This window comes from Anas acuta, chromosome 3 (genome assembly GCF_963932015.1).
Source record: "Anas acuta chromosome 3, bAnaAcu1.1, whole genome shotgun sequence".
Lineage (NCBI taxonomy): Eukaryota > Metazoa > Chordata > Aves > Anseriformes > Anatidae > Anas > Anas acuta.
In genome coordinates this window covers 24,747,423-24,769,357 of record NC_088981.1, presented here as the reverse complement: position 1 = coordinate 24,769,357, position 21,935 = coordinate 24,747,423, and the positions used below count along the sequence as shown (strand labels likewise).

Genomic DNA, 21,935 nt, shown 5'->3' with positions numbered 1-21,935 from the left:
TCCCAGGTCACCAGGAAATGCAAAGGCATTTTATGAGGAGTCCTAGCAGATGCTTTGAAGAACCTGCAGATGTGCTTGGTGACGAATGTGTTGCGGTCAGCTGGAGGGCCACCAAGCTGACCTGAAAACGTCTCCCCTCCAGAGGGTTTCGTGTCCAGTGCATTCCCCTGCTTCCCACTCCGGTCAGGGGCATGCACAGAGCCAGTGACTTGCTGGGGTGGGATTCCTGGTAAAGCATCAGAAGCTCACCCAGTGTCAAATGCTGATGTTTCTATTCACAGCTACAGCTATGGGGTGGCTCACCCCACTGTTACTGCCTGTGCAGAACATGAAGAACAGGGCAAGTCTGCTCTGAGAAGTGAATGCAGGGCCTTTCCCCCCCCCCAGACTGTAAGCAATAAGATTGCATTTTCAAATCCCTTATTTCTGAGAAGTTTAATTATGCTTCAACTAAAACCCAAATGTCAAAACATAGAAGGCAACATGTCTTCTTTCAAAGTGCATTACCTGTTTTCTATAAAAGCCAGTAATTGATACCGGGGACAGAGCTGGTGTGTTGAAGCAAGAAGGGAGGGTAGGCTCTTGTTTCTGCCCCCAAATCCCTGCCACTTTATGATCAAGCTTCTGGTCAAAGTTTACAGAGTTTGAAACTGCAGAGCAGAGAGAAATGCAAAGCAGCTTGTGAAAGAGAGGTGCGAAACTGAGGGTGCGAAAGAGCAGATCTGTCGGGTCAGCTTTCTCTGTCTGCTGAGATGAAACCCACAACAGATCAGGAAACTCGGCCAGGCAGCATTTGGACTTCAGGTTTTAGAGGGACTTGTGTGAACATGGTCACCGTCCCTGTGGGAACAGGATACCGTGGGGGGAGAGAGATTTGTGAGCCTTGTGTGAAATGATGCGAGCGGAGATGGCCAGCCCTGAGGGGCTGAGCCAGGCCTGAGATGCCCACGTACTGCCCTCACTGCTTCTGCTGATGGCGGTGGATGTCTGGAGGATTACGTGCCCGGTCTCACACCCTGTCACCTCTGGCTGCATCTCTGATGGAGTGGGCCTGGCGCTGAGGTCACCTAAACAAACGTGAAGCTCACCCAGGCTTCTTTCCCAGGCTGCCTTTCCGGGGAGCAAAAGACAATTGAGGCTGACAGTAAATGCTGCAGGAGAAGTGGGTGGTGCTTCTAATTTAGGGCTGCTCATCTAATTCAGTGCACATTGGCTGGGTAAAGCTTAATGCGGACAACGCGGAGAGGAGCCGTGCTCATCCATCGCCTCACTGAGGCCTGGGTTGTCAGGCAGCTGCTGCTACCTCTGCTCGGGAGAGGTTTACAACACCATACCACTTTTATGCTTGCCAAACGTTTCCAGGAGAAACTCTTTATATTTAAAGAGTTTTCTGAAGTTTATGATTAAAAATGTGCTCGGTTCAAAGCTTAGTCCTCTGAATACTAGGCTTTTTTTTTTAATCATGGCATGAGTCTGGCCTAGCACTTAAATGCATGCTTAAGTTTTAGTGCATGCCTAATCGGGTTAAAAACAGCTTTAGGAGTGTCCTTTGTTGCCCTATCGAACAGGCACAAGCTGAAGTGTAAATGTAGTTGTCTTGCTGAATCAGAGCAAAGTGATAATACGCTCATACTAGCTGAGACCGAGCGGTGAACTGCCTGTGTTAACAAGGTGAGGTTTCAGAGTGCAGGTGACATCAGAGGACGTGGAAACCTAATTTTATTAGTGCTTTCTGCACCTTGACATAGCTGCAAGGCAAGAGCCTGATCTGAAACAGGAGGATCCTGAAACATAGCCTGGAAGGGATGGGGCCTTTCGCAGCTCCGCTCGCCTTCTGTGCGGGCACATCGTGGGGAGGGTTTCTTCTTTCTCATGTGTGCCGTCACACACCTTGCCTTCTCATGATAGGACAAAGAGGCTACCAAGAACAGAAAGTAGGACGTTTGGCCTCTCTCCTCTATGGGAGGTGCAATGCAGTTTGGCTTCCTGAGAACTAGGACAGCACCTCCAAAAGTAGAACAGCTGGTCACCCCGTTCGTGTGTGCCTTGCCTTACAAATGTATCCTCTAAAGCTCAAGCTTTAAGAGACATTTTTGGCCTACTTAGGGAAATGTTTTCTGAAAATAGGGGCGGATACACTGGCACAGACCAAAAGCTCTGCTTTCCCTTTGGAGTGCAGTCAGAGCTGGTGAGCGGAGGAGCTGCATGCTGGGCAAAGAGGTGCCCTGCACCCCTTCTTGCATATCGAGCGGTACCACGGTGACAAGAGGAATTTGCTTTTCACAGGCAAGAGGTGGATGGATGACATTGCTCTACAGTGTTAGATGAAGCTTTACTGTGACAGAGAACTGTTCCTAAATCAACCTTCTGTGTGTGTGTTGTGCGCACATGCGCTTATAAATGTGTTAGACCAGAAGCAAAACTCTGACTTTCATTTAAGTGATACATAGAAAAAGTCCACAGAAGGTTTCATTGCCCTTCACCGAGTTCCTTCTCTAAGTACAATTAGGTCCACAATGTGTACAATCCTGCCTGAGTGCTGGGAATGCCAGCAGGACAGCAGCACCTTGCCCTGGTCAGCTGGACATGCCTGCGAACCGTGCAGCAGTCTCTGTGGGTAAACAGGAGCACGGGGTACAAAGCAGGTCAGCTAGCACAGCTCTCAGAAAGCCACCGCTGTCCTCGCTGGAAAAGGGAAACACCTCCACAGCTCTCTAAGCACAGGCCTTAATGTTTTTAGCTGGTTGCAGCCTGGGCTAATCCCATGTGGGTTTCTCACCTTGAGCCAGAGGTCACTCAGGCTGGCTGTGCTGCTCTGAAGTCTAGATTCATTCTTTTGGGACTCGTTGTTACTGAAGTCAGGTATGAGGCTGAATCTTAATGGTTAGTGAGGGAGGCTAATAGAAAGGGAAGCCTTCCAATTTTTTCCTCCAGTAAGTGTGCTATGATAATGAAGTTGGCGCCTGGTGGCTCCAGTTGTAGTGGAAGCTTGCTGCCTTGAGAACAGGTCTTTAATTCACATGAAGAGGTGTTTCATAAGCCATATGCGATGCCCTGCTTTGAATATTAATACCCAGAATGCTTATTCAGCTCACAGCCGTTTCAGAGAAATGCTGTGTCTCTGTGAAGCCAGACTGAGCCCTTGGGTGCTCCATTTTTTTTTTAAATTTTTTTTTTTTTTTTTTCAAAGACAGTGTCAGGTCGTCCTGTATTCTTAATTCAACAGCCTTACTCAGCCTAGAAGTTTCTGAAGACATTTTATTAATGTTATATAATATTAAATGATTATAGATTTAATGAAAATGCAAGAGACACTACTACAGGACAGCGGGTTTGGTCTACTTAGCCAAGTGACCTGTTAGTTACACACCTCTTAAAGATGCTTCTTCTTCTACAGGGCAACCCCTTCTAAAATAAAACAACGCAAGGAGGCAGTAACTGTGCTGGTGAACGCTCATGGCTTCAAATGCCTTCAGCACAGGCTGGGGAATGAATATGCACTGTGAAGTGAGATACATGAGAGCAGTGTCAGCCTTGCAGTTTTTTGTTTTTTTGTTTTTTTTTTTCTAATGGATATTTGTGGGTAGGTTTAGGGAAATTACCATGACAGAGCCTCTGCTGTAGCACTCCCTTCCACCAAGTGCCTGTTCACCTTCATCCTGGGCTGGGGAGCATTGCAGCGGCAGGCTTGCAGTGAGTTGGAGGTCATGGATGTGGATGTGGACATGTGATTATTTTTAACATTAGGGCACACCTGTGATAGTGTCTGGGGAATACTCTTTGAGCTGCTAATGCTGGGCCTTGCTCGTACTCCAACCTAAGCAAGCATGAGCTAAGCCATGCCAGCTGCCTTGTGTGTGGGGGGATCCTTCCCACATAACCAGACATCATGAGCCATGAGTGGGTTGTCACGTCTCTCCACTGATCACTACAACTGCTTTGCTCTCCCCAGTGCTGGGAAGGGATGTGTTTCTCTGAGGGTAGTTCCCACATTTGTATGTGCTCGCATTAAGAAGCAGTGTTGTTATTTCCTAGCTCTCCCTGTGAAGCACTCTGGCTCTCTCGTGACCAGTCGGGCACAGCACACGCTTGTAATACAGCAGTCCTGCTCCAGGGCCAGCAAGAGGCAAGGCACGTTTTGATGTGTGAGTGTAGTGGGGGCAGCTAAGTTGTGTTACACGCAGGTGCCTGGTGTTTGCAGTGTATGTACCTGCCTCTGCATTTGTTCCTGCGGTTTTCGTTTGTGTCAGGGAAGCTGTTTAGAATAGGCAGTGATGTTGGAAATGGCCTTCTGGTGGTATATAAATTCCTGGCTACAAAATTTAGGAGATGGCTCAATCCAGTGACACTTCCTTGATACAAACGGCTCTGGCAGGCACAAGCAGTAGAAAGCCAAAGCTAAGAAAGGTGCATTAATATTTTCAAGACACATCTCTGAGTCTTGCGGCGTGATAAAGCAGGCAGGCAGTGAATTGAAAGCATAGCCTAGTGTGCAGCGAGGTTTTGTTTCATTGTTCTGCCACTTTCTGCCTCTTGTCTGCTCAGTCGTATGTTGCACCTTACCCTGAAACTGAGATTGTAACTCCTTTTCAGGGCACATTTCATCATGCTTGTACCAGGCCTACCTCAACCCGGAGGTACGCTTCAAACACCTGAAGACATTCTGGCTTTTTATCCCCGCTGAAACCAATGAAAATTGGTTTCCATGTCTATGAAATTCACAGACACCATGTCGGGTGTCTGCCAATCTCCAGCACAATTTAAACTCCTGTGCGTAGAGGTATGCTACAAAGCCCAAAGGACTTCAGTCTTCAGTGTCTCCCAGGTACGACGACAGTGTGATATGAGAAGTGAGAAAGCAGAAAATAAATAATGAATCCAACTACCAAGATCGTTACCTGCCCACTGATGGATCCAAGGACTATCGAGAGCCATCCTGAATTTTAACAGCATGTCAGATCACCCATCCCGAATTATAACAGCAGGCTGAGCTGCTCACAGCAAAGAGAGGGAAGAAAACATCGTGTGTGTAGATGGGGGAGAAACATCTCTGAGAGCAACAGGAATCTGCTCCAGCACCCCAGGAGAGAGTCAGGTGGGAAGGGAAAGCAGAAGCTGCGTGTGATCAGCCTTTTGAAGACCGTCTCCCACACCTCCCACCTTCCAGAGCCACGTGGGGCTGGAGAAGTGGAGAGTGGAGAGGAGAATTTACAGAATCACAGAATTGTAGGGATAGGAAGGGACCTCAAGAGATCATCGGGTCCAACCCCCCTGCCAAAGCAGGTTCCCTAGAGCAGGCTGCCCAGATAGGCCTCCAGACGGGCCTTGAATATCTCCAGGGAAGGAGACTCCACAACCTCCCTGGGCAATTTAGGTCTTCTTTCTTCCTTAGGTGCTCCAGTGGGGTGGGAAATGCACATAGGGGCTGTCTGACAGCAGGAACACCGAGGAAAGGGAGGGCACAGCTCTGCCAGCGACGTGCCTCCATGTCCCTGGGAGCAGCAGCGGGGCTGCCACACGGTGCTGCCATTGAGGCCTGGCTGTCCCTATGGTGGCTCGTGGCGAACCAGTAAGGGGCAGGAGCAACAAATCTGAGGAGAGGGATTTGTTTTTCCACCCTGAAGTAAGCTCGGAAAGTTGCATGAGGGCGATTTACATGCTTAAGCAGGGTTTAGGCATTTGTGCCCAGCCTTTGTGGTTCATTTCCTCATTCACTCAAACGTATAAAGAGTGAACAAATGTTTGGTAAACAGGAACCTAAGGTTTCAGCGATGAAAAGGCTTTACCCTCGCCCACAGAGCTGCTTGCAGCGTTGGCTTGGCGATGATTTCCAGAAGGCGATGACTTGCCTCCTGCCCGACACGGGGTGCTGCACGCCGTGCTCCAGCCCTCGCCCCCACAGCTTTGCCACTGCGTCCCCCTCCTGCAAACCCCTTGGTGTTAGGCTTGTCGGGCAGAGCTCCCCATGCTGCCAAGGGATGGGGTGAGGGGGGAAAGCTGACAGCGAGGTGGCCCCTTCGGGTCAGCCTCCACAAGCACTGGCAAGGGCGAAGCTGGGAAAGTTGCACAGCTGCTGCCCGGGCTCAGTCTGTGAATAACTGGAGAGCTTTCCACCAGCGGGACTGTCGGGCCAGGTATTTGCAAGCACTTTATTCGGTGGTTTCTTTTTAGTGTGGTTGCTGGATGGGGAGGACAGGATAAAGAGAGGAACCTTTCATGCCTCAGCATTCTGCAGCATCCGGCGTTTTCATGAAACCACAAAGGACCTTAAAGAAGAAAGAACAAGCGCTCTGTTTATAGGGATTTAGACAGCCAAAACAAAGAGGGGGCTGTGCTGTTCAGTGATCTCTCGGAGTCGAGGAGTCCAAAGGCACAGGTCCACAGGCTTTGAGGCCAGAGCCCACCCTGCCTGGGCCGCAGCCCGCTGGGAGGCTAAGGGTGATGGCAGCATGTGCTTCTTAATCCCTCTCACTCCTCTCCCCTCAGTGCCCAAGCTGACCAAAGTGCAAAATAAAAGCAACTGTGCAGCACAAACGCTGTCATGTCCTCTTCATGATTCAAACCCAGTGTCCCCGACCGCAGCTCCCAGGCTTGGGGCTGGAGGACAGCAGGGCGTCCTCCAGGAGGAAAAGGCTTGGCCACATGCACTGCTCTCCATGTCCAACCTGAAGCATGTCCAAATCATCTCCCGTTAACCTGAAAGGAAAATCTGGGGCTAAGAATATTTTAGAAGCCTTTGGAAGGGCGAGGACCGAATCAAGTGCTAACGTTTTATTATCTAGCTTTCCTTAACAAGCTCCCCATTCACTGAGCTCCAGTAAAGTTTTGAAGTCATACTTTGGGTGTGGAAGAGACCTCATAAATTCTAGTAGTTGTGGAATCTCTGAAAATTATTTTCTCCTTGGGTTTAAATAAAGGCGTTCTCAGTGAAGAGCATTTGAAGATTTTCCAGGGCAAAGGTGTGGAGATGCAGTCTAAGTAGTCTCAGCAGTTTTCATCAGTTTAGTGGAGAAAGAGTTACACATTGCACAAGGATATTTGTTCCAAAAAAAAGGTTTGATTAACAGTCTTGAAGCAGATAAAATATGTTTCTGCCGTGACACCTTGCCAGGACAGAAACCCATAAACCATGCTGCAGGACCAGCAGAGCAGTGGCAGGGCAAGGCACAGCACTAGGACCAGGCTCGCAAGCCCTGTGTACAGTCGGGGATTCCCACTGAGTGATTTCAGCTGAATACATGTGAATTGTCCTCAGCACTGGCTTTGTGAAAAGTCTGAATTTGCTCCTAGCGGTTTCTGTTGCCTCTTGCAGACAGGCACGCTTGTCTGTGGCACTCCTGCAGAATTAATGGGGTGTGTGTGCAAGTGAGTTTTGGATGTGATGCTACACAATTACACCGCCCACGTGCATGACCTGGAAAGCACACACACACAAATTCAGACCTCTTACTTTAGGTTCCATTTTAGTTGAATTCCTGTAGCAAATGCCAGATGTTGCTTTCTAGCAATGGCACGTAACAAATTATCAGTCAAAGGAATTCCTAAAAGGCTGTGGGATTGACGGGAGGTAACCAGAAGGTCAGTGCTGTCTCCCAGGTTAACACGGGAGGGATAACCGCAAGTTCAGCAGCATTATCCCAGACTTTGTGCTTTGTCTGGTGGGTCCTGTCAGCTACTTCTAGCTAATACTTCTCCCGTCCTGTCCAGCATCAGGTGGAGTTTGTGTGGGCTTTGGCACCAGCCATTTTAGAGCTCCTGCTTGTCTGAAAGCCCTGGTCAGAAAGTAGATGAATTTTCCAGACCTCCCAGTCGATATTTTTGATAGTTAATTTTCTGTGGATCACATCTTTAGCGTTACCCTGAAATGTATCATGGTGTCTTGTAAGTGCGTTATCACTCCGAGACAACACAAAGTGCTTCAGACAGGCAGAGAGCCAAAAGCTGTCCTCGGATGAATATTTGCAGTTCCTCTTGACTCCCTGGTATCTGAAGGTCAGGTCTGACCCACAGTCTCCTACAAAGCCAAAGAGATAAGAGTGCCAAAGAAGTCTTAGGAGGACAAAGGTAGTTATCAGCAATTTCCAGTTGCTTTGTTCTGGTGATGGGGAGGTAAAAATGTGTGTAAGAGGAGACAAAAGGAACACACTGAGCACATCTTGTAGGACTGTATGATCCCTTGGTTTCTAGCTGCCTGAGTGTAAGGTATTTTATCTTACTTTATAAGTGGCTCTGAGCCCCCACGTAGCCCTTTTTGCTAGCGCCAGGCCCAATTGTGTCCTTGACTGACTGTACTTTGTTTGCCTCTTCTCCTGACTTTGGCATTTGGGTCCATCTTGCAAGCTGGCACTTTTGTGCAAGGCTAGAAGGACTTGCAAGAGGCACCGAGGTGGGTTCATCTGCTCTCCCCCAGGTTCAGGATGACTCCTCTGTACGCAGCCCTCAATGCAGACATCTGTGACTCAGCACTACTAAATGCTCTCTGCTAATCGGGGGTGCTGGGCTTGGCCAGCACCTTATGAAATTCAGTCCTATGTGCAGGGGTTGCAAACTTTGGGCATGCTGGTCACAGGAGGCTTGAGTTTACCCAACCCTTCATGTAGGAGCTCACGTGAAACCTCTCACAAACTGGAAACGAACCTGGTATTTGCTCTCTGTTGCTGTGCCTTTGTAATCTCGAGCTCTCTGTCCTTGTTGCCAGGTGAGAGCAGGGTGTGAGGTGGCAGAGGCACATGGTGAGCAGGCACAGGTATTGCACAACCCACCTCGTGCTGCTGTGCCTGCTCCCCGTCAGGTTCATGGCCTCTAATAGAAGGCAGTCACCCTTCCTTTCTAAAGAAAAAAAGAAAGCAAAGGATTCATTCTTATGCTTATCTCCAGATCCCAGTCTCCAAACGGTTGCTCTGCCCTGGCAGACAGCCCCTTCTGTGCCAGGCAGAGCTCTCAGCAGCCTGCTGCGTCGGGCTGGGAGGGAGCCTGCAGCAGCGAGCACCAGCCCTGCCCAGGAGCGGAGAGAGCCTGGGTTTAAACTGGGGTGTGGAGTGGTGTTGTGCTCTGGAAGGGGATAGATTTGCAGCCCCATCCTGAGGGAAGCCTCCCAGACAGCTCAAAAGCACTCCAAAGCAATGACTAGAAAGCCTACAGCCTTTAATAAAAATGAGTTTTTTTTTTTTTTTTTTTTTTTTTTTTGTTTTGTTTTGTTTTGTTTTGTTTTTTGTAGGATTTTTGGGCTAGCAATAACTTCCTATAAAATTGGAGGGAGCAATGTAAAAACCCTGCAGGAGAGGATATCATTCTCTATTAAACTCCAGAAGGCTTCTCCAGGAGGGGCTGAAGCCATCGCAGGGACGTTTCCCCTTGGGACCACTGGCTTCCTCTGCACAGGACCCCCAGGTAGCCCCCAAATAGCGATGAGTGCTCACAAGTCTGTGTTAAATGGGTTTGCTCTTTGCAAGCAGCCCTTTCTCTCTGGGTGCCAGAACATTGCCTCACAGCTGCTAATAACCTGGGCTAGAACTGAGCTGGTGATTTATACGGGAAAGGCTTTGTGCCTGCTGCCTTAAGTGCCTGCCTTGCCACTTTGCCTTTCTCCCCGACCTCTCCTCTTATCCCCTTGCCACTCACATTCTGGGTATTTCCAGCTACCTCTGAACGGAGCGTTAATGTAGATAAATATTACTGCGAGGAAGTAATGGCCAAATACTCTCTGCATCATCTATATGCGTTGGTTGGGGAGCGATTTTTCATTTCATACACCATTTGCTATTTCAGCATGTGGCAATTCTGCAAAATGAGGAAGGAGAACTGGAGAGCCGAGGAGCCCACCCTTTGTTCCTGCTGTTCCCACACCCCGAGCACTGGCACACGGTGGCTGCTGGCCTCAGATGCATTCAGACGAGTTCATGTGAATCCTGTGCTAACCCTGTGTTTGTCACCCTGTGCATCTCCTTGCTTCCCATCAGACTGCTTCTCTCTTTTCTCAGCTCAAGCACATCTGTGTAGGGTTAATCCACTTTCCCACCCACCCCTAATCTTCCACCTCACTGTATTCCATGTTTTTCAGTGTAATTGGTCCCAGCATATCACACACAACCACCATCCCTCTCCCCTAACTCCAATAAGAGCTCATACACCAGCAAAGTAATCTTTCCCACCTGGGCCACTCCCGTGGTTTCATATCACTTAATCCTCCCTCGTGAGCTGAGGAAGAGTTTAAGGTAACATCTGCTCAGCTTTATATTTGTTGTGTTCGTACCGATGGTCCCTTGGTTCCCATTGCCAAGCAAGTAAGGGGAACGTCTCGGTGAGAGTCCCACATTTTCTGGGAGATAACAAATTCTGCTGGGCGAACCCTGCTATTAGAGACCCCATTAAAATCAAGGACGTAGGTTCAGTAAATTTACTCTTCCAGCCTGCTGTGCTTATTCCGCTTGCCTATTTTCCCCTTGAGTTTCTTCCTGGATTAATTTCCTCCCTGCTCCCTCCCTGTCACTGACGGGCTGCGAGCAAGGAGCCGAGCCCCTTCCCCTCATCAAGCCGCAGGCTCGTGCCTTCCTGCAGCTGGCAGCGGCTGCCTGTTGGCCTCACTGCTCAGCCCTGATGCAGATCTTCTGCTGGAAGGAGCCACCTTGCTACTTGGCAATCGCTGCTCCTCAAAATCAGGGAGCATCCTCACGTGGCGCCCCACCAACTCCTCCTGGGAAAGCCCTGGGAGCTACAAAGTGTTTGAGGGACCTGCTGATGCCAGGGACTTATCTGAAGGTCACCTCCTCTGTGATACTGCTGGTGTGGGGGGAGCTAAGGGATGCCTTCTGAATAGCTCTCCTCCGTGCTCTCCTATGGCACGCAAAGCTCATTCACCTCTGCAGTATGCTGCTGCGCTCCTTGAAGTGAGCCATCATTTCATTTTCGGTGACTTCCTAATGTGTTTATTCCTTTCTTCCCAAGCAGAAGCGCAGGCATTGCTGCATTTGGCACAGGAACAAAGCCTCATTGTTCAAAGCCTGCATGCTCCAGCATCAGCTGGGACAAACACGATCGCGCTCCTAGACCTCAGCTTCCAAAGCCAGCCGGACAAAGAGCAAAAAGGCTCAAAATCCCACATTAGATAAAAAAAAAAAAAAAACAAAAAAAAAACCTCACCTTTATCTCACCTCTAAAGGACTCTGTCAAGCCCAGCTTTTTATCTGTTCTTTCTTTTGTTAGTAACATCTCTTCAGAAGCCCAAATATAGCACCTCTTCTTCTAGTGAGGAAGAAGAGATGTCTACCTGGCCCTGGGTGCTGCGCTTGCTGCTACGTCCTGCTCAGGGACAGCCCCAGGGAGGGCTCAGGGTCAGGCAGCATTGGTTTTGGAGCAGTCACACAAGGCAAACCCAATATTTTTATTATTATTATTATTTATTTTTTTTCCCAGCAGTGGGGCGGAAAAAGCCTTCCCCCAGGCTCTCATCCACGAGGTTGCAAATGCTGAGGTAGGTGCTGGGGGTGATCCCTTGGTTCCTGTGCAGCTCCATCCCGGTGCCTGCCCAGAGATGCAGAAGCCCAGGAGGCTGTGGGGGGCTGCTCCTTGTCCTGCTGCTGGGATATTTTCCATGGTTTGTTTCTTCCCCTTCTCTCTGTGCCAGTTCTAGCTGCAAGGTGCCTGCTGACTTCTTGGGAAGCTGTCGGGTGACTTGCTATAAAAAGTGCTCAGGAATCCTGCCCTGAATTTGAGCTGCATTTTTACCTTTTTTTATTTTACATCCCTAGTTTTAATTATACATTTTCTCACATTAAAGAACATTCATTTATCTCAACATCTTTGGGATGATTTGGACTATAATATTTTCCCATTGTCTGTCGCTGCTACAGCTGATGGATAAACAGATATATTAGCCTGAAACTGGCTTTTAACCAACTGAAACAAGCAATGCTAATATAAATTACTTTACACCAATACACAGGCTGATTTTCCTGTCATAAATATGCCTGGAAAAAAGGGCACCTTTTCTGACATGCTTATCTACACTTCAGAAGCACGGACCTGGTGTTACCTTGTCACTGTTTACCTATATATTTTTTCCCTTTAAGCCAGTCTGCTCAGCCTCCCATTATTCCTGCTGGTTCCTCTGCTCCTCCTGGATCTGGTCTGCCAGTCACTCTGGCCAGGGGGTATCCAAAATGGAAGATTGCACAAGAGTGATGAGACAGTTTCTTATCTCTCTGCCCTAGGATATGTCATGCAGCCCAAAATTGTCCTGAGATTCTTGCTGTTGACGTGACAAATTGCAAGCTCACGTCCAATTTCCTGCGTGCTAACCCTGCAAAGTCTTTCACTGCATTTGGGTCTCCTCCTCCCATAGGGTGTCTTAATTTTGGAATATTTCCTCCCTGGACATATTAGTCTGCGTGTCCTTCAATCTAGGGCATTTTCTCCCTATGTCCCACATCTTTCTTTCTTTCATTCCTTCTCTTTCTCTTTTTTTTTTTTTTTTTCTTTTCTTGTCCTTTTGTGTTATATTCCACTCCTTGCCTGTGATTGCATCCTCCCCAATGTAGTATCAATTGCAGTTTTAATAAACATGCTGTCTAATGCTTTTTCTAGATCATTAATGAAGATGGTAAATAAAACTTGAGCTAACACCAGTTTCTAGTAATAAACCCACTGGATGCCTCCCCGCAATGTGACAGTTTGTCGTTGATCACTATTCATCACTGAGCCTGAACGTCAGTGTCCCTGTGTGGGGTAATTTATATTCATTTAACATCATTCATCACAGAATCAGAGAAAAACACAGCTAGAAGGGACCTCAAGAGGTTGATTTCAGAAATATTCCTGACATTTCCAGCCTGCTCTTAAATACCAGCAAGGACAGAGGTCTCACGCCCTTCCTGGGCATTCAGTGCTCTTTAGTCTTCCCATCTTCCAAGTGTCTAACCTTAATCTCTCTTGCTGCACTTCAGGCCTATTGCTTCTTGCCTCCCTCACAACAGATATATTGGGAGAACAGCTTATTCCTTCCTTCTCTGGAGATATGTTTGAAAACATATGGAGATAGACTTGAAAATTGTTGTGTCTCCCCTGGTCTCCTCACTGGAGTAAACAACCCCTGTACAGCTTTCATCAGAAGCCCGGGTCTCCAGACCTCTGATCCTGCTTCCTTCCATGTTCTCCTGGGGTGGATAAAGATTGCACAGTGCTGGGTAAAGCAGGAGGATCAACCTTGTGCTTTACAGACACGGCTCTTCTTGGTATGCCCTGGTATGGTGCTGGCTTTGTGTGTGACAAAATGATCCTTTTTTTTGTTCATTTTGGGTTCCTGAGTTGCTGTGCTGCTCCACATCTGTCGGACAGGTTGTCTCTTGTTTTGTCCCTTTTGCTTTCCTCCTTATTGAATTACATCCTATTTTTCAGGCCTTTTATTTAGCATGTCAGGATGATTTCTAATTCTAATCCTGTTCTCTCACATCCTTGCAGCTCATCTCAGCTTGGTGTCATCTGCATAGCTAATAAGCCTGCTTGTTATTCCATCACCCAGTGGTTAATAAAAGCTGTGAATGAAACTGGAGCAGGCTGGACCCCTGTTGAACCCTACCCAACCCCTCCTTGTATTTTGACGATGCCACTAATTTCTGCGCACAGTTTTCCAACCAACTTTGCCCTCCTGCCCTCAGCTGCTCTCTTCTAGGTGACGTTTCCTCAGCTTGCTTCTGGTAACGTGAGGTGAGACGGTACCAAAGGCCTTACCAAAGCCAAGACGTAAGACCTCCTGCTTTGCCTCTATCCACCAGCCCTGCTGCAGGATGAAATTAGGTCAATTTGACACGATTTGCTTCTGGCAAATCAGAGCTGGCTGTTCCTCTTCTCTTTGTTGTTTCCTAGGTGCTGATGATTAGTTTGTTTAATTATTTGTTCCAGTGCATTTCCAGGAACCGAAATCAAGCTGACTGGCCATAATAACTGCCTTGTTCCTCATTTCACCTTTCTGCAGCCAGGCAGGGAGCTGCTCTGCAAGGAGCCCTGTGCCCCTCCGGGGGTCCCCACCTGGGCAGCCCCTTCTCAGGGCTCCTTGGCAATGGTGGCAGACCGATGCTTTCCTTAGATCTCCTCTGACCAACACTTTAGAGCTGGAATGCTCTTCTGCTCACCTTTCTGTCCTGAGCTAGTTATGCCTCCTTCCTTCGTCTTTCTCAATTTTATCCCTGCTTGTATGCACTAAACTTTTGTGCCCACCCTTAGACATTTGTGCGTTTCTCTTTGTCCCGGGACTCATTTCCCTGCACTCTTGTAGCAGTGTGCTGGGCTGTGTGTGAATATCTGTGGTGCTCAGCAAATCTTCTCAATGGGAAAGTGCAGAAAACAAGTCTGTCAATGAAATTGTGGGCTTCACCCACTTCCAACTGGACTTTCCCAACCTGTGTAGACTTCTTGTTTTCTCTTTGTCTCTTAGCAGAATTAAGCACCGCAAGCCAAATCCTGACCTCATTTACACCAGTAAAATCTGGGTCTGTTCCAGGAAACCACTGAAGTTGTTTTGCGCTTACAGTGATGAAAATGAGAGCGGAATTCGCCTCATTAATTCCCCCAATCCACAGAAAGTAAATGAATCCAAGAGGAAATAGCTCTGCAGAAGGGAGCCCTGGAAAGAATTAGAGACTGACTTAATGGGATTAAGGGAGAAAAACGCTTTAACGAATCCAAATCAATCCTCTCCTCAAAACACTCAAAGTGCCAAAATAAATACAAACACTGTTTTGGGAAGGAAAAGGTTAAAAAGCTATGAAAACAACAGCTCTCAGCCTGTTCTGGTGCAGAATGAGCAGAACCAGAGAGGCTGAGTCAGCAGTGCCTTACCTGACACTCGGTGTTTGTCCGTGGGGCTCAGGGGATGGAAACTTGTGTTCCCCACTTTATCCATGGGGGTCCTTTTGCAATTTCAGGTTTGATAAAAGGCACACGGAAGCTAGGAAGGAAAACAAGCAGGGAGGGGTGACCAGGTCTGGCAGATGGGAACCTCTCCCCAAGGTGCCTGGCCAGCCTGACATCCAGCCTCTAGAGCCATTAGAGCCATTCCTCCAGTCTGGGCTTTGGCTTTTTGTTCTCCTGTTAATTACCACCTTTGCACTTTTCTTCATCCTCTCCATACCGTGTATGGCACTAGAGTTGGATGTGCCAAAAATAAGAAATATGTGCAAAATACCTTTTTTTTTTTTTTTTCTTTCTTTTTTTTTTTTTTTTTTTTCAGGATGCACCAGGGGCTGTGTGCACGTTGGCAGCCTGCCTTTGTGCGCTCAAGTGGAAGGGGGAAATGTTTTGAGCAACCGGCAAGAGCCAGCACCTTCCAGCCCAGCAGGTATACCCGCGTGCTGGCAGCGAGCAGAGCAGGAAGGAGCACAAGGCCCACACCATGCCTGTAAGAAACTGCTGGAGGCAAGCAGGAGCTGTTACCCACACGTACCTGCTGTCTGCTTCCAGCTCCCACCAGCGAGTGGCTGTCACCCTTCGTCCAGCCACCCTGACCGACCCGGCAGAAGAGCTGGAGCAAAGTAATTAGGGAACGGGCAGATTGTTGAGTGGCACGGACATCTCTCCTCTGGTTACACACCGGAGCACACCATTGCCACGGGCAGTCCAATACTAAGGGCACTGACTTGCTGCTCTGGTGATCTGAAGCCCTGTGAGGAGGATCTGGGCTTTATGCAAAGACCCCAAGGTAAGCTTGGCTGAATGAAAGCAGTCAGAGGGGAACTGCAAGAGTGTATGAGGCCCACAAAAAGCACTTCCCATGGTGAGAGAGCAGAGGGGACTGATCTAGAGGGTAACTAACCAAAGAAATGACTTTCCAAGATCCTGGTAGACTCTCCAGACGTTGCAGCCTTGCAGCCAAGAAGAGGGAGGGGACTTCCTAACAGATGCGTGGCAGCTCACAGAGAAGTAATGGGCTGCTTCAGAAATGACTGGGGAAGGTTCCCTGGATCCCCTATGCAACGGGTTACACTTGGTGATCATAACGATCTCCTCTGACCTCAGACAATGAATTCCTGACATTCAGCTGTTCTCAAGTGTGGCATTTTATTGTCTAGTAGTTTTGGATCAAAAAATAGCTGTTATCAGTGAATTAAACAGAAAAATTAGCAATGCAGTTGCTCCAGCACCCCTTGTGCTCCTTAATTTGATATTCCTTTATGTTGTGTCCTTAATTTTTTAGTGTGTGGCAGAACTGCGTATTGGATATGCAGAGCCACATTATTGGGGTAATTAAGAGGCAGCTGGAGGGTTTTGGCAGCTGGGAAGGGGACAACAAGCACTCTTGGCTCTTTGGGAGGCAGTGCGGGTTTGTGACAGAGGTACACTGGCTGAATGCTAAGACTGTCAGCAGGGAGAGTCACAGGGGTTGACAGTCCCCTTTGCCTCATCCTGAAGTTAACCACTTCCAGAAGAGAAGAACCAAGAACAGCAAAATAGGAGCTATTGTTTGGCCTGCAGACTGGTAATCTCTCAAATCTTGCAGCAAAAGGTTTTTTTTTCAGTGCAGCTTGGCTGGTTTAAACCCGAAGTATAGCTCCTATTTGCACCGATGGTATTTACAGAGGCTTAAGGCCAAACGCCTGAGGAAAACCCTGCTGCTGTGAGGCATGGCTCGTGGTCTGTGTGTTATAGTGCTTCACACTGGTCTGGAACCAGGGACCACATCCTCAGTGATGCACAGCTGAGGGAGACAGACTTAGCGCTATGCTTTGCCACGAGTCTGTCTTGGGATTTTTGTTCCCCTGGGCAAACCTTAGACACTGCCGCTCTGCTCCTTTGATGCCTGTGAAAGATTAAGCCTAGCAGCCAGCCAGAGAAGGTAGTCAATGCAGGAACCTGTTTTTTAGGAGGGGCAGGAGTGAAGCTGGGGCCGGGGAGGCAGGGCAGAAGTAGTTGTCAGCTGCTCTCAAGAGGATGGGGCCTGCACAGTTAAGTTGCCTCTCACTAGCATTTTCATTTGGGTGGAAGAAACAAATGTCCTGGCCATGCCATGTCGTGGCAGCTCGATGATTTATGCCGTAGAGGAGGGTGTGCAAGCTGGGCTCCCCTCAGGTGCTGCCGTGCTGGGAGGAGATGCAGGTGAGCACCTGAAGTGCTCCAGCCAGCAGTGAGTGCCCAGGCCGTGACGCCAAGCTGGAGCCAGCCACAAGTAAAAGCTCCTGAAAGCACACCGGTGCTGCTCTTGTGCTGCTCTACTTGCTCACACAGACATAGCCTTTACCCCCTGTGACTGTGTCGCAGTCAAAGCACTCTAATGTCACTTGTTTCCCAAGATCATAAGTGATTAAGTCAATTTATATTTCCGAAGGACCCATCAAAGGAGCTGTCTTGGTCATGATGTGATTATCAGGAAGGCCAAAGTCTTTACTCTCTGCCCTGTGACTCCTTGAGGATGTCAGGCTGCCTCTCCGCTGAGAACTAACTCATTCCTTTTCTCTCGAGTTTTTTTATTTTATATCCCTGCTCTGAGCCCAGGATGTGCTAATTTGTCACTAATGGCCAAGGATTAATGTGGGGGAAATATAAAGCTGTGAGGTTACATGACAGTCCTGGGGTTGGTTGTCAGAAGCCACTGTAACCCTTCAGCCTCCTAAGTGAATATTGCCTTATCTGTGATCTCCAGGAGATCTGAAGGCTCAGTAGTAATCATAAAGATCTGCAGTTCATACGTATTGTGCTACAGATCCTGTAATCACTTTATTTGGGAACATTTTGTTGCCTTGATTTTTGGTTGCTCCTTGTCAGCTTAGTTTTAATGCTCTCTTCCACCTTCCCTTGTCTCTTGCTTCTGGAGGCAACTCGGGGAGGAATTCCAGGCAGCAGGGCTGATGTCTCACTGGTGCTGCCCTGGCCTCCTCTACGGGCATGTTGCTGCTGGGAACCCTGCCGAAGTCACCCAAGGTGGGTACTGAAGCTCTTTTCCACCAGAGGTACCTTCTTTACAAGTACACTTGCAGTGATGCCCTAGTTACCCCGCATTATTTAAGGTCCTATATCACTTTTCACACTGTTAGCACCGTTAGCTCCACTTATTATAGCAAAATCCCCTTCAAGGCAACCATACATTTAATTCCCTAAACTTTACATATCCCTTTGATTTTTATGTGGATAAACTGTTGTTTGAGCTGCTGAATGTTATTAAAGGCTCACTCTCCCCGTCTGTGCCAATGATGGGCAAATTGAATCTTATTTTATGTGTAATTTCTCAATCAGAGAACAAAGTGCTTCAGCAATCTGGATCAAAGGCACTATGTAAAAGTCATTATTATTGTTGGAATAGTGAAATGAACTCCTAGAAAAATCCTGTTGACTTCTCCTTTGTAGGATGCCTGCACTGTGGAGTCTTTGATGTCTAATGGTCTGGCACCATAACTTGTGTAGGTATAGCCTATAAACAGAAATTTGTGATGAATGAGTAGAATATTGTTTATTATTTTTAACACCTCAGAACACAACTCACGAATCCTGTGTGCATGACGCAATCTATATACGGGGCCAAATGATGTTAAAAAGAGAGTGATAGGTGAGGACTTTCTTTTGATCCAGCAGGGCTGTTTTTTAGCAACTCCTGATTTTGCTTTTTGTGGGCATTCAGTCAGGAAGATGAGGCATTAGTTCTCACTCTACATCTTCAAAACTGGCGTTGGCACATCAGAGCGAGCGTTTCTCTGTGTTGTTTTCCTGAGCCTCCGTGCTCCCCAAACTCCTCTGGAAGCAATGAATGTATTCCCATGGCAACAGGATCACGGAGGCTCAGTAAGGATGTTCAGCAGGGTTCCTCCTCCGGTGATCCCCAGCCGGTGTCTGTTCAGTGTCTCGTGCTGGCTCAGGTAGTGGCTGGGGAAGGCATCATTTCGGGGTTGAGTTTCAGGAAGCAGGATGTGAAGTCCTAATGAGCCGTATCTTATCCTCTCTCTAATTTGTTGTGTTCTCTGTGCTGTAAAATAGATGGGAGGGGGTGGAGGAAGGCTTCTGCCCCTTCTCCAGCTACCTGCATGTGGGAAAAACCTGGGGCCAGGGTGGCATGGGTGTTGCCTGTGGGATGCAGAGCCTGCGGCCAGCCCCATGGTGCCAGCAGTGCCAGGGTGCTGGCAGAAAGCATTGTTTAAAGGAGGAAGCATTGCTCAAAGGAGGAAGTCAGTGCCAGTGTGGGGGGCCTGGGAGGAAGCCCCTGTTTGCGTGGTAGGGCCACTTAGCCCAGGGTGACAAAGCAAGTCGGATTTTGCTCTTTTCCCTTTGCTCACAGAGTGGAGGCTGTGAATGGGGAGTCCTCCAGCCAGCGCCTGTGCTGGGGGGGCTCACCTGCCACAGCCCTACAGCTTGCACCTTTCGAAAAGCACTGGCACCAAAATCCTACTACGTTACCTCTGTCGGCAACTTTGCTTCCCTAAACTCTTCTCTGTGACTGTTTAGTTCTGGTGGTGCCTCAAGCCCCTCCATCAGCAAGGTTTCACAAGAAGTTGATGGCTTCCCATGGGACTGAGGTCCTGGTTCAGGTTACAGCCAGAGCATCCCTAACCTGGCCCTGCCACCACTGCTCCTCTGTGGCAGCTCAGACAGGGTGCCTGTGCTCATCAGGAGAGGGGAAGTTGGTGGGGAAAACATCAGGAAACTTCTAAAGGTGATAATTAAGCAACTTTAGGTTATAAACATTTTTAATTGGACTAATTTTTGGTGTCACATACTACCTCTTGATGAGATGAGTCCTAAAATTAAAGCTGTTTTAATCTCTCTCTCCTGCTCCTCCTCTCTCCCCTGTTTGTCTTTCTGGATGCAAAGTAGAAAAGAAATCACAGAGACTGCTTGGGCTTTGCTGAAAACTGCTATTTTTAAGGTGTTAGATTTAATTTACTTCAAATCTGACCAAAAACTCCACCACAGAACCAGACCTCCTTTATCAGTGTTGCATTTAATTTCCCATTTTTGCATGTAGATTTTTAAGGAGGAGAGATTAAAATTGGGATGGTAACAGATGCTAGCTCACTACCTTAACTTAGACAGCACCATCCTTTATTGTAACCTTTGCCCAGGGATATGGCAGCACATCACTGTCTTCTTGTGATAAATGGTACATCATCATCCTTTCTTCTTCTTCTTCTTCTTTTTTTTTTTTTTCTTAATAAATGTTTCTTAAATGACAGAATTGGTCTTGTATTGAATTATGAGATCCAAACACCACCCATTTTTTCTCTGTGGTCTTTTGTCACTGTCATGGGTCAGCCGACACTCTGCAGCCTGTACGGGAGCCGGGGCTGTGGTCCACGCCGTGCAGGTCATGCCCCGCTCTGCCCAGGGAATTGCTGAAGATGTCAGGTTTCCGCTTTCCCTCTATGAGCTGGTTACGACTTCACGCCTGCCTGCCATCGTATCTCTTGTTCCAAGACTGATTTTAAAACCAGACCTCAAAATTAATGGCTCTCTGATGGCGCAGCGCTGCAAGCGCATTTCTGTGAGGGCCAAGGGGAGGGAGGAAAGCAGTGGAGGGGGCTGAAGCTCTCAAGTCCAGGAGTTTTTAAGGATGGTGGGAAGCTACAAAGCAGCTTTGGGACTACTTGAAAAGAAAAGCAAAACGGGATCTCAAAGTGGGGCTGGCTGCAGCCAACACTTTTCTCCTTCACCTTCCTCTCATTTCATCCCCAGCCTGGTGCCTCCTCTGTGCTTCTCCTGCCTCCTTGCCAACAGGCGCTGCACATCAGCTCTGCTGAGGGGGCCAACGCTTTCCAAACCAACAGGACATGGTCCTGGCAGCTTTCTCAGTTCAGCGCTAAGGCTTGCACAACCCTAATTTGCTTACAGATTTTACTGAGGGGGTATGATGCCAAAGGCCACACTGTAGAGGTTTTATTTCACTTCCTGGAGGCTGCTTGCCGTTTTCACACTCCCCCCCTCTCTCTCATGGAGCACTGCAGGTAATAGAAACCTTCAGTTTTCCCGCATGATTCATGACACAGTTTGCTTTGTTGGCTGTCCTCAACAGGCAGCAGCAGAGCCCACAGCCTCCCCACACTCCTAAGAGGACGCATCTCCTTGCAGCACACAATTTGCCATGAAATCTCCTGGAAGCGCTCCAGCCCCACACGCTCTGCAGAGAGCCCACACTCGGGTGGCTTCATGCTGGGTCCACTTCCCACCATCCTGTCGTGCCCCCCAGGCCCTGGCCAGGAGGAGCAGGCAGCCCCTCCATACAACACTGTACAAAATGGCTGCCCCGGCCCCCCTCGGCAGCAGCCCAGGCCTCACAGCGGAGCTGGCACCTCTCTGGCCTGTGGGGAAACATCGACACTTAGCTCCATTTCACCTAAATCTGGGGGGAAATCCTGAAAAGCCGTTTATGGAGTGCGTATTTTTGCAACGGCCTGTTTCCTCCTTCCCTCTCCTCCTTTCCTTTCCCCACCTCTTTGTCTGCTAAATAAAACAACCTACATTTTTGACCTGAATTACTTTAAGTGTCCCTGAAGGCATGTGCAACTCCTAGGACTGTGGGAGGGTTTTCTTCTCTGGTGCAGTTAGATACCACCGTTAGAGATGAGTATCAAGCTGTATCCCCCCGTCTGAATACTGTATTTATGTTTTGGAGAACAAACTATCGCCCCTTGCAGTTCTGTAGTGTTGCCTGTCAGGGAGAAGCACGGGCTGCTTTACGAACAGGCATTGATCCTGTGGGCAAAATCTCTCTGGTTTCAGCAGTCGAGACACAGGGAAGTTAAATAACGGCCAGCACTGCTCAGCAGGGACCAGAGCCTGGCCGCACCCGTGTTCTCCTAAATCACAAAATAGCTGCAGTGCTGTTGGCAGAGGACTAGCAACAGACCAAAGCTGAGACCCAAATCCTTGCCCCTGCCCCATCCATCCCTTGTCTCTCTGCTGCTGGGCGGCTCGGGGGCAGCCAGACCCTGCACCCCTGGGAGCTGTCTGTCAGCCCCGAGCCA

At 48.5% G+C, this 21,935-nt stretch overlaps 1 long non-coding RNA gene across 1 annotated transcript; it reads left to right on the top strand.

Moving 5' to 3' along the window:
- The first annotated feature begins 2,681 nt into the window (after positions 1–2,681).
- On the top strand, positions 2,682–20,380 carry LOC137853637 (uncharacterized). Its single transcript, XR_011094618.1, has 3 exons — positions 2,682–2,862; positions 9,218–9,390; positions 9,769–20,380. It is a non-coding gene; the product is annotated as an uncharacterized lncRNA (long non-coding RNA).
- The last annotated feature ends 1,555 nt before the right edge of the window (positions 20,381–21,935 follow it).